This window comes from Nuphar pumila, chromosome 4 (assembly GCF_984573655.1).
Source record: "Nuphar pumila chromosome 4, dmNupPumi1.hap1.1, whole genome shotgun sequence".
NCBI classification, from domain to species: domain Eukaryota; kingdom Viridiplantae; phylum Streptophyta; class Magnoliopsida; order Nymphaeales; family Nymphaeaceae; genus Nuphar; species Nuphar pumila.
The window spans coordinates 141,742,237-141,755,496 of NC_143252.1; the positions used below are offsets into that span (position 1 = coordinate 141,742,237).

The 13,260-nt window shown below is 43.6% G+C and overlaps 1 protein-coding gene across 1 annotated transcript in view; it reads left to right on the forward strand.

The window, feature by feature from the left end:
* LOC149841381 (transcription factor TGA2.2-like) overlaps positions 1-13,260 on the forward strand; it is a 30,640-nt gene that overhangs the window by 13,072 nt on the left and 4,308 nt on the right. The gene's annotated exons all lie outside the window — the stretch shown is intronic.

The following is a 13,260-nucleotide window of genomic DNA, read 5'->3' on the forward strand; positions in this document are numbered from 1 at the left end:
GTAAAGTTTTTGAACCTTATAATTATATCACTTCCAATATAGCATTTTGTTAATGCTTTATGTATTACTTGCAACTTGTATGCCCCCAGTATTGATTATGAAAGATTTTATATGCCTAATATCTAAGAATTTGTTGATCCGGATTATAATATGCTTCTGATTTTTAATTTTACCATATTGTCATATTTTTTCATAAGTAATACATAATATTTACTGGATACAGGTCAACCTGGTCTTGATGGTCCTTCTTTGTTCTCTCCTTTTCATAGGTGTTTGCTGTCTAGATAGTTCATAAAAAGCTTGTTTGAGTTGATAGATGTTCATAACCAAATATCCAACTGTGTTCTTCTGTGTCTTTCCTTATAATTGAGCCTTTTTAATAGGTATTAGGTAGCTAGGTAGTTCATAAAAAAGCTTGTGTGTGTGGATGAATTTTCACAACCAAATATGCAACTGCTGGGATTGAGGGCTATGTCACATGGGTGCGGGTGCGGCGATGCGGCGCTTTAAAAAAACTTAGGTGCGGGGGTGCGGGAGGGTATATATATAAAATTATATATTATATATATAATTTTTAAGTTTTAACAGTTAAAAACAGTAACACTAATGAAATAAAAAACATTATCATATATATAAGTGCAGGCTTTTTTTTCACTTAACTTGAACTGCAAATGTATTCTTCATAGTCTATTTAGTGGAAAGCATGCATTAAATTAGGTATCTTTTATGTTTAAATGGGTTTCTAAAGAGATCCAATTAAAATTAACAGTCTATATTGCAGCAAAACTTTGTGATAAAAAATCAAATGTTTTGGTTGAATTAATTCGATATCACAGCATATTTTCTAGTAACAACCCATGATAAACGCATCTACATGCATGTTCGGATTTAGGAAAAGCACCAACAACTATGCTTTCTTTTTTAACTGGTGTGTGATCACTGATCACCCACATTTTGAAAATATTGAGATAAATTAGTGATATTTTCAAATGACAATATTATAACAAAAAACACTATTTATTATTTTTAAAATACTGTCTATTTCTTGTTAAATTAATTCAGTCTAAAGCATGTTGCTTAGTGAGTAAGCAATTATAAACATATCTACAGGTTTGGATTAAGCATTAAACACATGTAAATAAGTGTTTTAAAGGAATCCGAAAATATATATATATATATATATATATATATATATATATATATAGAGAGAGAGAGAGAGAGAGAGAGAGAGAGAGAGAGAGAGAGAGAGAACTGAACATATTAGACCTCATTTCTTGTTTTTCCCCATAGTTTTGAAGTGTCTTATGATAGATCTGAACCGTTAGATGTGTTTAGCATGCTCAATTTAGTGAGAATCGACTCTTGGATCATGATTTTTTGATGAAAAAATATGTTTTTATGAGCAAGAAAAAACTGATACCTTCATAGCCATTGATTTTGAATCACCAGAAAAACCTGTATACAGGTCAGATTCCGGTGATCCAAAAGCTGGTTCCTACTAAGCAAAACCTATATATCACATCTATGGTATTGAATGTAAGAAAAAACACCAAAAAACTGTGATTTTTGAGCTCAACAGAATGGGACAGAACAAGAAAGTGGGCAGAACCAGCATGTGTGTATATATATATATATATATATATATATATATATATATATATATATATATATATATATACATGCCAAAACATTTCCTTCACTTTTTTGGGAAAACCCAAAAATTTTTAAATACCATAACTTTTCCGATATTTATCCAAGAAAACAGATTTTTGAAAACATCACAAGAAAATGAGATTTGTGATTATGGTTCTTAAACCTATAAACGGTTCAAAGTCTTGAGTTATGATTAAGGTTGGGTTTTTAGTGTTCTCAGAAGAGAGATTGTGATGCAGCGTGGAGGATCATGTTACACGTGACACAACGAAGATCGCTGGTAACAAGGCACTTCGGTGCTGAAGAAATGAGAATCACGACTGCTCCAGTCATGCGATATGCTGAAAATACTAATGAATATCATCGTAGAATGAACGGTGGTTGCTTTATTTTCAATAACAATTCAATCGAACAGTGAAATGAAATAACAAGTAGGAAACGAAAACAGTAAACAAAGGGATAAAGAGAGGCTGCTGCCGACTGTGCGTCAAAGGAAAACTCAGAATAAGAAAAAAAAATCAATCTTCTCTCCCCCACGCAACCCTAAAACAAGGTATTAATAGGGCGTGACTGGATCTGGGTCTCGGGTCCAGTCCTTGAATCCGAGGCAACTCGTCGCTGCTGATGGATCGGGGCACTGTCAATGTGCGGTGCTGCTTCCAGCCTTTGCTCGCCTTGAGTAAGTGCGCAGGAGCACCATGTCCTTGCATCGGGGCACCAGACTCACGATCGGATCCATTATCTAGTTCTGATCGTCCATCCCATTGGTGCCTGCTGAGAATAGGTGGTTCTTTGTTTAAGTTCTTTTATATTAGAGGTTTTCTGAAATTTTGTCCTCATAAGGACTTAGATGTAATTTCTCTTTTTGCCTCTCTCTATTTAATATAGAGAGAAGCCCTAATCACTTGAGTTAACGAGTTCTATTCTTGCAGCCGTCTCTCTCTCTCTCTCTCTCTCCCTCTCTCTCTCTCTCTACCTAGGGTTCGGGGCATCTCTTCTCTTCTTGAACATGGTATCAGAGCCAGCGATCCCAGGAGCGTGATCGATCTGCAACGATCTCAAGAGCGTGATCTACACCAAACATCAAGTACTCGAACCAGGTGTGGATTAATTTTTTTTGAGATCTGATGACAGATCTAGCCTAGACCTGTTATCAGACCTAAAGAGCATCGTGGGAGTGAGCCCTTAGGTATGGCAGTTGTAACCCTTTTCTCTTGAGTTTCACATGTCGTGACTTCTGGGTGTGGCAGCTGATAACAGATCCTAACTTCGTATGGCTATGTGTGATCGAGATATGCTGCCATGATGTGTTTATCGTGTCCCTGTCGTGATTGCTTTTGTCCTTTGAAGAAATGAACTTCCTGTTTGTGGCTGTCGTGATTTACAGCATCTGTCAATATGATTTCAGCCTCTGTCGTGATTTCAGCATCTGCCGTGATTCTTCATGCTGTCGTTATTTTTTTCTGTCATGATTGCAACTGTGGTCGTGACTTCAACATCTGTCGTGATTTCAGTATCTGTCGTGATTCTTCATGCTGTCGTTATTGGTTTTTTTTCATGTTGTCGTGATTAGTTTCAACATCAGAAGTTCTGTAGTGAAAACAACAAGCTTGTTTTCTCTGCTGTGTTGAAAATTATCATGTTTATGTGAAAGTTTTTTTTGTTGTCGAGGGAGTCTGTGTTGAGCATAGATGTTGGTCATTGGTTTTGGCTGATGCGTGATTGTCATGTGTGTGGGCTGCTGTTCAAGATTCATGTGTGTGGGCTGCTGTCTACTACTGTCGTGGAAATTGCAGGATTGATTCCTGCGGTGTTGGGAAAATATTTTTTTTTGTGGCCTGCTGTTCCTTACTGTCATGGTTTCTTTTTGTGAACAACTGCTGGGTTGCTTGAAATTTGTCCAAATTTTTTATCTCTGCTGAAACAGAAATATTTATTTTTAGTATGGCTGAAACTTCAAAATGTGATTCCAAATTGGAACATATTGGGGAGTATAAAGCTTTTGCCAACCCCTTCTCGTATGGTTCTTCCGTAAGGTTGAATGAAACCAACTATGCCAGGTGGTCCAGAACTTTTATGATGTCGGTATCTGGACATCGTCGCAAACATATTCTGTTGGAAGGCGAACCCACTGAGAAATTGGGAAAATATGTTACTTGGGATGAAGATAATGACATAGTTATGTCATGGATCATGAATAGTGTCGAACCCCATATTGCAGATGAATTGATTTACTATAATACAACCAAACTGATGTGGGACAATCTTCGTGATACATACTCACAAGAAACGAATGTAAGTCGTATCCTGCAAGTCGAACATGAAATATATAACTTGCAACAGGGAGATCAGACCTTGGCCCAATACTATGCCTCTGTAAAAGCTGCGTTTGAAAGACTTAATGCTCACAGGCCTCTTTGTTGCTCGAAGCAAAAGGATCATCAAGAACAAACCATGGTTGCTCGTTTTCTTACAGGTCTTTCTTCAGATTTTTCTGTTGCAAAAGTTCAAATGTTGATTGGATCAGATGTTCCCACTCTTGTTGATGCTTACAATCGTCTGAGTAGACTTGCGATCTCTCTACCACAATCTCAGCCTGTGACTCAGTCATCTGCTCTTGTTGTCCCATCTAGTTATGGGCGTGAAAATATTCAGAATATCAGAGGACGAGGACATGGACGTGGTATGGGAGGCAGAGGAAAGCTTCAATGTACATTCTGTGGAAAATCTGGACATTTAGAAGATCGTTGCTGGGATAAGCATGGTCGGCCAACCGCTTCTTCATCAAAGTCATATACTCCTAAAGCAAATGTTACTACTATCGAGGCAACAAATGTACAAGAGAATATCACTGCAAATGAAAGTAGTATCACCCTTAGTCGTGCGGAATATGATGAGTTGATCGCTCTTCGACCTTTGAGTTCCACCCCTCCTGTCGCTGGTGTTGCCTATTCAATCGGAAATCATCTTTATCCGATAGTAAGTGGGTTATTGACTCTGGTGCATCCAGACATTTGTGTGGAAATTCACGTGTTTTTTCAGGCAACTCTTGATAATCGCTGGAAGCTGGCTATGCAAGAAGAAATGACAACTTTAGTGTCTCAGCATACCTGGGATCTAGTTGATTCCCCAGCAGATGCTGACATTGTTGGATGTAAATGAGTATATACAATAAAGTACAAATCTGATGGTTCTATTGAAAGGTACAAGGCCAGATTAGTCGCCAAAGGATATACTCAGACATATGAAATTGACTTCTTTGAAACTTTTTCTCCTGTTGCACGGATGGGTACCATCCGTCTTGTTCTCTCAGTAGCTGTTCAACATGGTTGGAGCTTGTGCCAATTAGATGTGAAAAATGCATTTCTATATGGGGATCTATCTGAGACCGTTTACATGCAACAACCTCCAGGCTTCGAGGTTGAGGGGGAGTGTCAGAAGGTGTGGAGATTGAGAAAGGCGATTTATGGCTTGAAACAAAGTCCTCGTGCATGGTTTCAAAAGTTGTTTGAAGTAATGTCAAGCTTTGGCTTTAATAGATCAGCAGCAGATCATACTCTTTTTATAAAGAAAACTAGCTCTGACGTAGTTGTTATGGTGGTATATGTGGATGACATCATTCTTACAGGAGATGATGTGAAAGCTATTGAAGCCACAAAGGCTCATCTTCAAAAACACTTTGTTACAAAAGACCTTGGTTCACTCAGGTATTTTCTGGGTATAGAAGTTGCTAGGAGCCGTGAAGGGATGGTTTTGTCTCAACGGAAGTATGTTCTTGACTTATTAAAGGAAACAAGCATGTTGGGAGCTAAACCAGCAAATATTCCCATGGACCATAAAATTCAGTTGTTTGAAGAAGGGTCAAAACCAGTTGATAGCAAAAGCTATCGCTCCCTAGTAGGGAAGTTATTATATGTAACTGTGACCAGGCCGGATATTGCTTTAGCAGTAAGCAAAGTTAGCCAGTTTATGGACAAACCAACTGAGATACACTGGAATGCAGCCATAATGATTCTTAGACATCTAAAATCATCTCCTGGAAAAGGGTTATTGTTCAGGAAAGGTGGAACTCTGGAGATAGTAGCCTATTCTGATGCTGACTATGCTGGATCTGTAGTAGATAGAAAATCTACTACAAGATTCTGTGTGTTTTTGGGAGACAACTTGATTTCATGGAGAAGTAAAAAACAAAATGTGGTTTCCAGGTCGAGTGCAGAATCAGAATATCGGGCTATGGCCCAAACAGCTGCTGAATTGATGTGGGTTTGCACTGTTCTTCATGATCTCCAGGTGAAGGTTCCCTCTCCAATGACCATGATGTGCGATAACAAAGCGGCAACATATATAACAAACAATCCTGTCTTTCATGAGAGAACAAAGCACATTGAGGTTGATTGCCACTATGTAAGAGATATGATTCAAGCTGGTCATATCACTACCAAATACCTAAAGTCGGAAGACCAAGTTGCAGATATGTTTACAAAGCCTCTTGTTAGGCCAAATTTTTCAAAATGTTGTGACAAGTTGAGCATGATTGATATCTATGCTCCAGTTTGAGGGGGAGTGTTGAGAATAGGTGGTTCTTTGTTTAAGTTCTTTTATATTAGAGGTTTTCTGAAATTTTGTCCTCATAAGGACTTAGATGTAATTTCTATTTAATATAGAGAGAAGCCCTAATCACTTGAGTTAACGAGTTCTATTCTTGCAGCTGTCTCTCTCTCTCTCTCTCTCTTTTCTCTCTCTCTCTCTCTCTCTCCCTCTCTCTCTCTCTCTCTCTACCTAGGGTTTGGGGCATCTCTTCTCTTCTTGAACAGTGCCGAGATCCTTGGACACACCCGGGTCACTCTGTGTAGACTGGACTCGGTCTTGCTTTGCATCATTCTCCCCTGGTTGGGAAGAAGTTGGCTCTGACGACTTCTTGTCACCACAGTAAGCGTATAGATCAAACACATTGAAGATAGGCGAAATGTTCCAATCTTCGGGCAGTTCAAGGAGGTAGGCATTCAGACCCAATCGCCAGAGGAATCTTGAATGAGTCATATTTCTTATGACTCAATTTACTATAAGTACCCATTGGGAAACGTTCAGGACGCAGGTAAACCCATACTAACTGACCAACTTGAAACTGGACATCTCAACGACCTTGGTCTACGAAAGCTTTGTAAGCTTTGTAACTCTCAACAAGTTTGGCTCGAATTTGTCTATGTATATCACACATGTATTCAACGGCATCAAACGCGTCTGGGGCTGGGTCTGGGAGACTGGACACAGGTGCTAGATCTACTACATGGGTGGGTGACCGACCATAAACCACGTGAAAAGGAGACTTGCCCGTGGACCGGTTGATGAAACTGTTATATGCGAACTCGGCTTGCGGCAAGACTAGGTCCCATGTTTTGACATTTTCCCCAACTAAACTCCTTAGCAAGTTCCCTAGGGTGCGGTTCACGATTTCGGTTTGGCCATCGGTTTGTGGGTGGTATGCACTGCTGAACTGAAGCTTGGTTTTCAATAAGGCCCATAACGATTTCTAAAAATGGCTCATAAAGCGCGTGTCACGATTTGAGGTGATCGTGTGGGGCAACCCATGAAAGTGGGCCACGTCCTTGAAGTAGTACGAGGCTACTAACGAGGCGTCGGTGGTTCGCTTACACGGGACAAAGATAGCCATCTTGGAAAATCGGTCAACCGCAACTAGGATGGAATCAAAACGACGCGAAGTTCTGGGAAGACCCACAATAAAATCCATGAAAGCATGTTTCCAAGGCCGCTCAGGGATGAGCAATAGAGTATACAAACCACTATTCTGACGTCGACCCTTGGACACTTGACACACTCGACAACTTTGGACAAACTTGACAACATCTTTGCGCATTTTGGGCCAAAAGTATCGTTCATCTAACAGTGCGAACGTCTTATCATGTCCAAAATGCTCAGCTAATCCCCTTCATGTAACTCTGAAATCATTTGTAGCCTAAAAGAGAATGCTGACACACATAACTTATTACCTCGAAAGAGGTAACCGTTGTGTATACTAAATCGTGGGTCGGCTGTGCTATTAGAAGAGAGGCACCCTTCCCAGACTTGCTGAAAATCAGGGTCCGTCGGTTACAACTCCTTGCACTGCTCAAACCCAATGACCTCCACAAACATAGTCATCAAAAGGCTATTCTTTTTGCTAAGTGCATAAGATACCTTGTTCAGAGTACCTGATTGATGGCGAATAGTGAAGGTGTACTCTTGCAAGAAGCTGACCCACTTGGCATGTCTAGCACTCAACTTCTTTTGACTATTCAAATGCGTTAATGCCTCATGATCCGTGTACAAGACGAACTCCTTATAAATGAGATAATGCCTCCAATAACGAAGGGCTTGTACAATGGCATAGAACTCGACATCATAAGTGGAGTACTGACACCTTGACTGAGTCAGCTTTTCACTAAAGAATGCAATGGGTCTGCGGTTCTGACTCAAGACGGCACCAATCCCTACTTTAGAGGCATCACACTCAACCTCAAAGACTGCGTTAAAATTAAGAAGGGCTAGGACAGGGGCACTACTAGTCATTTTCTCTTTGATGAGTGTGAATGCTTTTCCCGCAGTAGACGTCCAATGGAAACTAGTACTATTTAGGCATTCCGTGATAGGGGCCATAAGGGTGCTAAAGTTTCTCACAAAACGGCGGTAGAAAGTGGCTAACCTGTGGAAACTACGGATTTCTCCTATAGTCCTTTGGGGTAGGCCATTCTACAATCGCACGAACTTTGGCGGGATCTGCCTTCACTCCATCAGACGACACGATAAAACCTAAAAAGACCACACTTGACGTCATAAACTCACACTTTTTGGCATTGACATACAACTTCTCCCTCCTTAAAATCTCTAAGACCTGACACAAATGACTCAAATGATCAGACAAAAATGTGCTATAAATCAAAATGTCATCAAAATATACGACAAACTTCCCTATACAAGGGCGCAATACTTGGGTCATCATGTTCATGAAAGTACTCGGGGTATTTGATAACCCAAATGACATGACTAACCACTTGTACAATCCATCACGTGTCTTGAATGCTGTCTTCCACTCATCCTCCTCTCGGATACGGATTTGGTGGTACCCACTTTTTAAATCAATTTTGGAGAAAATAGAGGCACCGACCAACATATCATCCAACCGAGGAATGGGAAAACGGTATTTGACAGTGATGCGATTGATCGCTCTACTGTTGACACACATGCGCATAGACTCATCTTTCTTAAGAGTGAGCAGGGCGGGTATTGGGCAAGGGCTCACACTTTCACGAATAAAACTCTTTTGCAGTAACTCTTGAACCTGCCTCAACAACTCGGTATGCTCGGAGGGGTTCATGTGATACGCGGGGAGGTTAGGTAGACTCGACCCCAGAACAAAATCAATGGCATGCTGCACCACCCTCATCGAAGGTAGACCATCAGGAAGGTTGTCTGGCATAATGTCGCGAAATTTCTCAACAAAGAGTGCGATGTCCGCGGGAACGGGCAATAACGTACTCATCGACGGCTTAGCCACCAAGACATAACAATGACCATCCTCTCGACAATGGCTCAAGAAAGACCGGTAAGATAGGCCCGCGAGCTGGGGAACTCGCTCAGGCTTATCCACAGTGGGAAAATCGGTCTCTTTGATAGGGAGAAGGACTATTTTATGACCCTTAAAAATAAAGGATTACGTGTTCCTACGACCATCGTGAATGGTCTTGCGATCAAACTGCCAGGGACGTTCTAAAAGAATGTGACATGCACTCATAGGGGCTACATCACACCATACCTCATCGTGGTAATGCTCCCCCATGGAGAACCAAACTAAATAACGCTAGGTTATAGGAACCTCGTTTCCTCTTTTGAACCATGTCATCTTGTATAGTTGGGACAATTTATCCGTTTTCAGGTTCAAGGTGGACACAACACTCTTGGACACCATATTCTCACACGCCCCAGTATCAATTATAACATCACATGCATGCCCCTCACAGTTGCACCGACTTCTAAAAATGTTATTCAGCAACCATTTTGTAGGGGTCGACTCTCAGGGTGCGGTCAAAACATGACGGATAAACAATAAATTTTTGACGTTGCCGTCAAACTCTACGACTTCCCTCTCGTCATCTCCTTCAACCAACGACTCACCCTCACTCTCACTATCAGACGCTGACTCAACAATACCCCTCGACGAAATGGGTGTTCTTGCTCATGGTGGGGCACTTGGATGCGACATGACCTAACTCTTGATACCTAAAACAACGAATGGTAGACTCACTAGGCTTGGCCTTGGATCTGATATGGTATGCGGGTTCGGACTAGTCGGGTTTGTTAGGATCTACTCTAGGGGTGGACTTTGAGTCTTCCTTCCTAGGGGAGCTCGCTCCCCTGGTTGGGAAACTCGACTTGGGTCAACTGGATGGGTCACTACGGGAGGTCCTATATTCCTGCCTCATTTTCAAATTTTCCTCCACATTCATGACATAACTGCTTGCCTGATCCAATGACTCGACTGTGACAATTGAAATCATCAGAAATAGCAGGACGGAGACCAGAAATATACCTTGTGACCTGCTGGCGGGCGGTCTCCTCGATCTGCACTTGCAGGGATAGATGATGGAACTCAGCAGTGTACTCTGCCACAGTACGAGTGCCTTGATGCAGGGTCAGGTACTCCTTGTAGGCTCGCTCAACGTGGTCTGAAGGCACGAACTTTGACTGCATCAATATCTGCATCTCCTCACATGTTTGTATGCGCTCTAGTCCCTGCCGCTCCCTCGACCTTTGCAGTTCGACCCACCATGTCTGCGCTAGGCCTCTCAACCGAGTGGACGCTAGAGAGACACGACGGTGCTCAGCTACAACATGGTAGTCAAAGAAAAACTGTACGACATAGGCCCAGTCAAAGAATTGCTCCGCATCGAATCGTTTTGCGAACTCCAGAAGGTCTAGCTTCACCCTGTAGGTGGAGGGGTGCTCTGGTGCTCTCTGCTGATGAGTTTTCATCATTCCTATAGGATACTCGTTCCAGAAAGCGTCGTCATCCAACACTGCTTCATCATCGTCTTCGCGGTACTGCTCGCCTTGATGCTGGTGCTGACGAACTCCAACGATGTGTGGTCGGCGCTTAGGTCGCGCTTGTACCTACTGAATCTGTATGGCGGCTGCTGGAAACTACCCCGGTCTGGCTCGCTCGTGGGTGGGAACCATCTGTGGTCGGCGTTGTGGCACCGGTATGACTTGATGCCCTACTAAAGGTGGAAGGGTTGCTCGGGTTATGGGTTGGTGGGAAATGGATAATGTGGGTTTGGGTTATGGGTCGGGTTAGGATAGGGGTAATGTGTTGGGTATGGCACTGGGTTCTGGATCGGGGGCGGGTTAACGGATTGGGTCTGGTATGAGTATTGGGTTTGATTGGTGTAGTATTGGGATGATTCACCTGATTGGATTTGGATCGGGTCAAGTCTTAAACTATTCGTTGGACCCAGAATGGGGTAGGTGGGATCATGGATCGAGTTGTGGTGTGAGAAGGCATGGTTTGAACTCGATCCTTGATCCGTAACAAGATGGGTCTGGTTTTGACCCGGCTCAAATTCAAGCTGGAGCTTCGGCCGGGTCCGCTATGAGTTTAGGTCGGTCTTGGTTCTATTTTGGGGTTCAAAAGTAGTGGGTTGGATATGATTCGGGGTGAACCGCGAACCGAACCCAACTGGGTAGGTTGGGTAGGGGGCTTCAAGACTCGGACCCGCTCCTTGGGACCCAAAGGATGGTCCCCGAGACCCGGGTCGGGGTCCCGTTGTCACAAAGTCCGGTCCAGACCCTATCGGGTTCGGACCCTATCGGGTTCGGACCCATCCACACGGACCCATTACCCCCTGCATGCTGGTGGGCTGCTGCAGCGCCCCCACGTGCAGGCTCGGGAAAGTGAGTCTGATCAGCCCCTGCTCGGGCTGACGTTGCTGTGCCAGCAGCCTGACCAAGGGCCATGCTCGGGCCCGACAGACCGTGCCTGGCCTGCGGACCCGTGATCGCTGTTCCCTGTGCATGCAGGCCAGTGTTGGAGGGACCGTCAACAACCATTTGGGTCGGCTGAATGATGCCACTAGCTGGATCTACAACGACACCCATGACGGTGTTCGAAAAAGGTACTGGTTGCAAAGAATGGATGCGACCTGCATTCCTGTGCAAGGTCACCTCGATGCCCTCACGTCGTGCAACACGTTGAGGGTTTAGTTGGTCTGGATCGATGGATGCGGCATCTACAGGATTGATTGCACCCTCGCCTAACTGGTTCACTTGCATCGTGTGTGCTTCTACCGGCGATTCAAGAATGCCAATCTGCTCCTCGATCCCATCCATGCATTTCGACATGCTGGTTACGTCTTTGCTTACGTGTAGCAGATTTTCTTGGATCTTGGTCATCATATCTATCATTCGCATCATCGGTTCTTCGTTGCCGGTTTCCTCCCGCTCGTTTCCTCTTGTAGGATCGTTCCTCGCTTCTTGCGCCATGCCGTTGACGACGGAGGAAGGCTAGTGCTCTGATACCACTTTGATGCAGCGTGGAGGATCGTGATACACGTGACGCAACAGAGATCATTGGTAACGAGGCACTTCGGTGCTGAAGAAATGAGAATCATGACTGCTCCAGTCATGCGATATGCTTAGAATACTAATGAAGATCATTGTAGAATGAACGGTGGCTGCTTTATTTTCAATAACAGTTCAATCGAACAGTGAAATGAAATAACAAGTAGGAAACGAAAACAGTAAACAAAGGGCTAAAGAGAGACTGTTGCCGACTATGCGTCAAAGAAAAACTCAGAATAAGAAAAAAAAATCAATCTTCTCTCTCCCACGCAACCCTAAAACAAGGTATTAATAGGGCGTGACTGGATCTGGGTCTCGGGTCCAGTCCTTGAACCCGAGGCAACTCGTCGCTGTTGATGGATCGAGGCGTTGTCAATGTGCGGTGTTGTTGCAGCCTTTGCTCGCCTTGAGTAAGTGCGTAGGGGCACTACGTCCTTGCATCGGGGCACCAGACTCGCAATTGGATCCATTATCTGGGTCCGATCGTCCATCCCATTGGTGTCGAGATCCTTGGACACGCCTGGGTCACTCTGTGTAGACCAGACCTGGTCCTGCTCTACATCAGATTGAGAGACTAGGGGAGAGAGAGAGGGAGAGATTGAGAGAGATATTGAAGGAGAGAATGAGAGAGAGAGAATGCGTACCTGGGTTGGAGATGGAGAGGAGGCATCGTCGGATGGTGGTAGCTCGTAGTCGTCGCCGGCATCGGGGTCGGGAGATGGGTCGTAGCGTCGGGGATGGGAGGAGAGGGCAATTTTTTTTTGCCCTAATCCTCCTCTCAGCCCATTTCATCGGACTCTTATTTTTTTTTAAAAGTTTAAAATTTAGACATTTATGACCCTGGGTGCATTGACCGCACCTAGGGTCGGGTTGACCGCACCGGGTGCCGCACCCGTGTCACGTCACGTCGACGGGGGTGCGGCACTTGGTTGGCCGAATCTCTGTGACATAGGTTGAGGGCTATCTTGCTATTGAAGATGGAAACTCGACATGTTT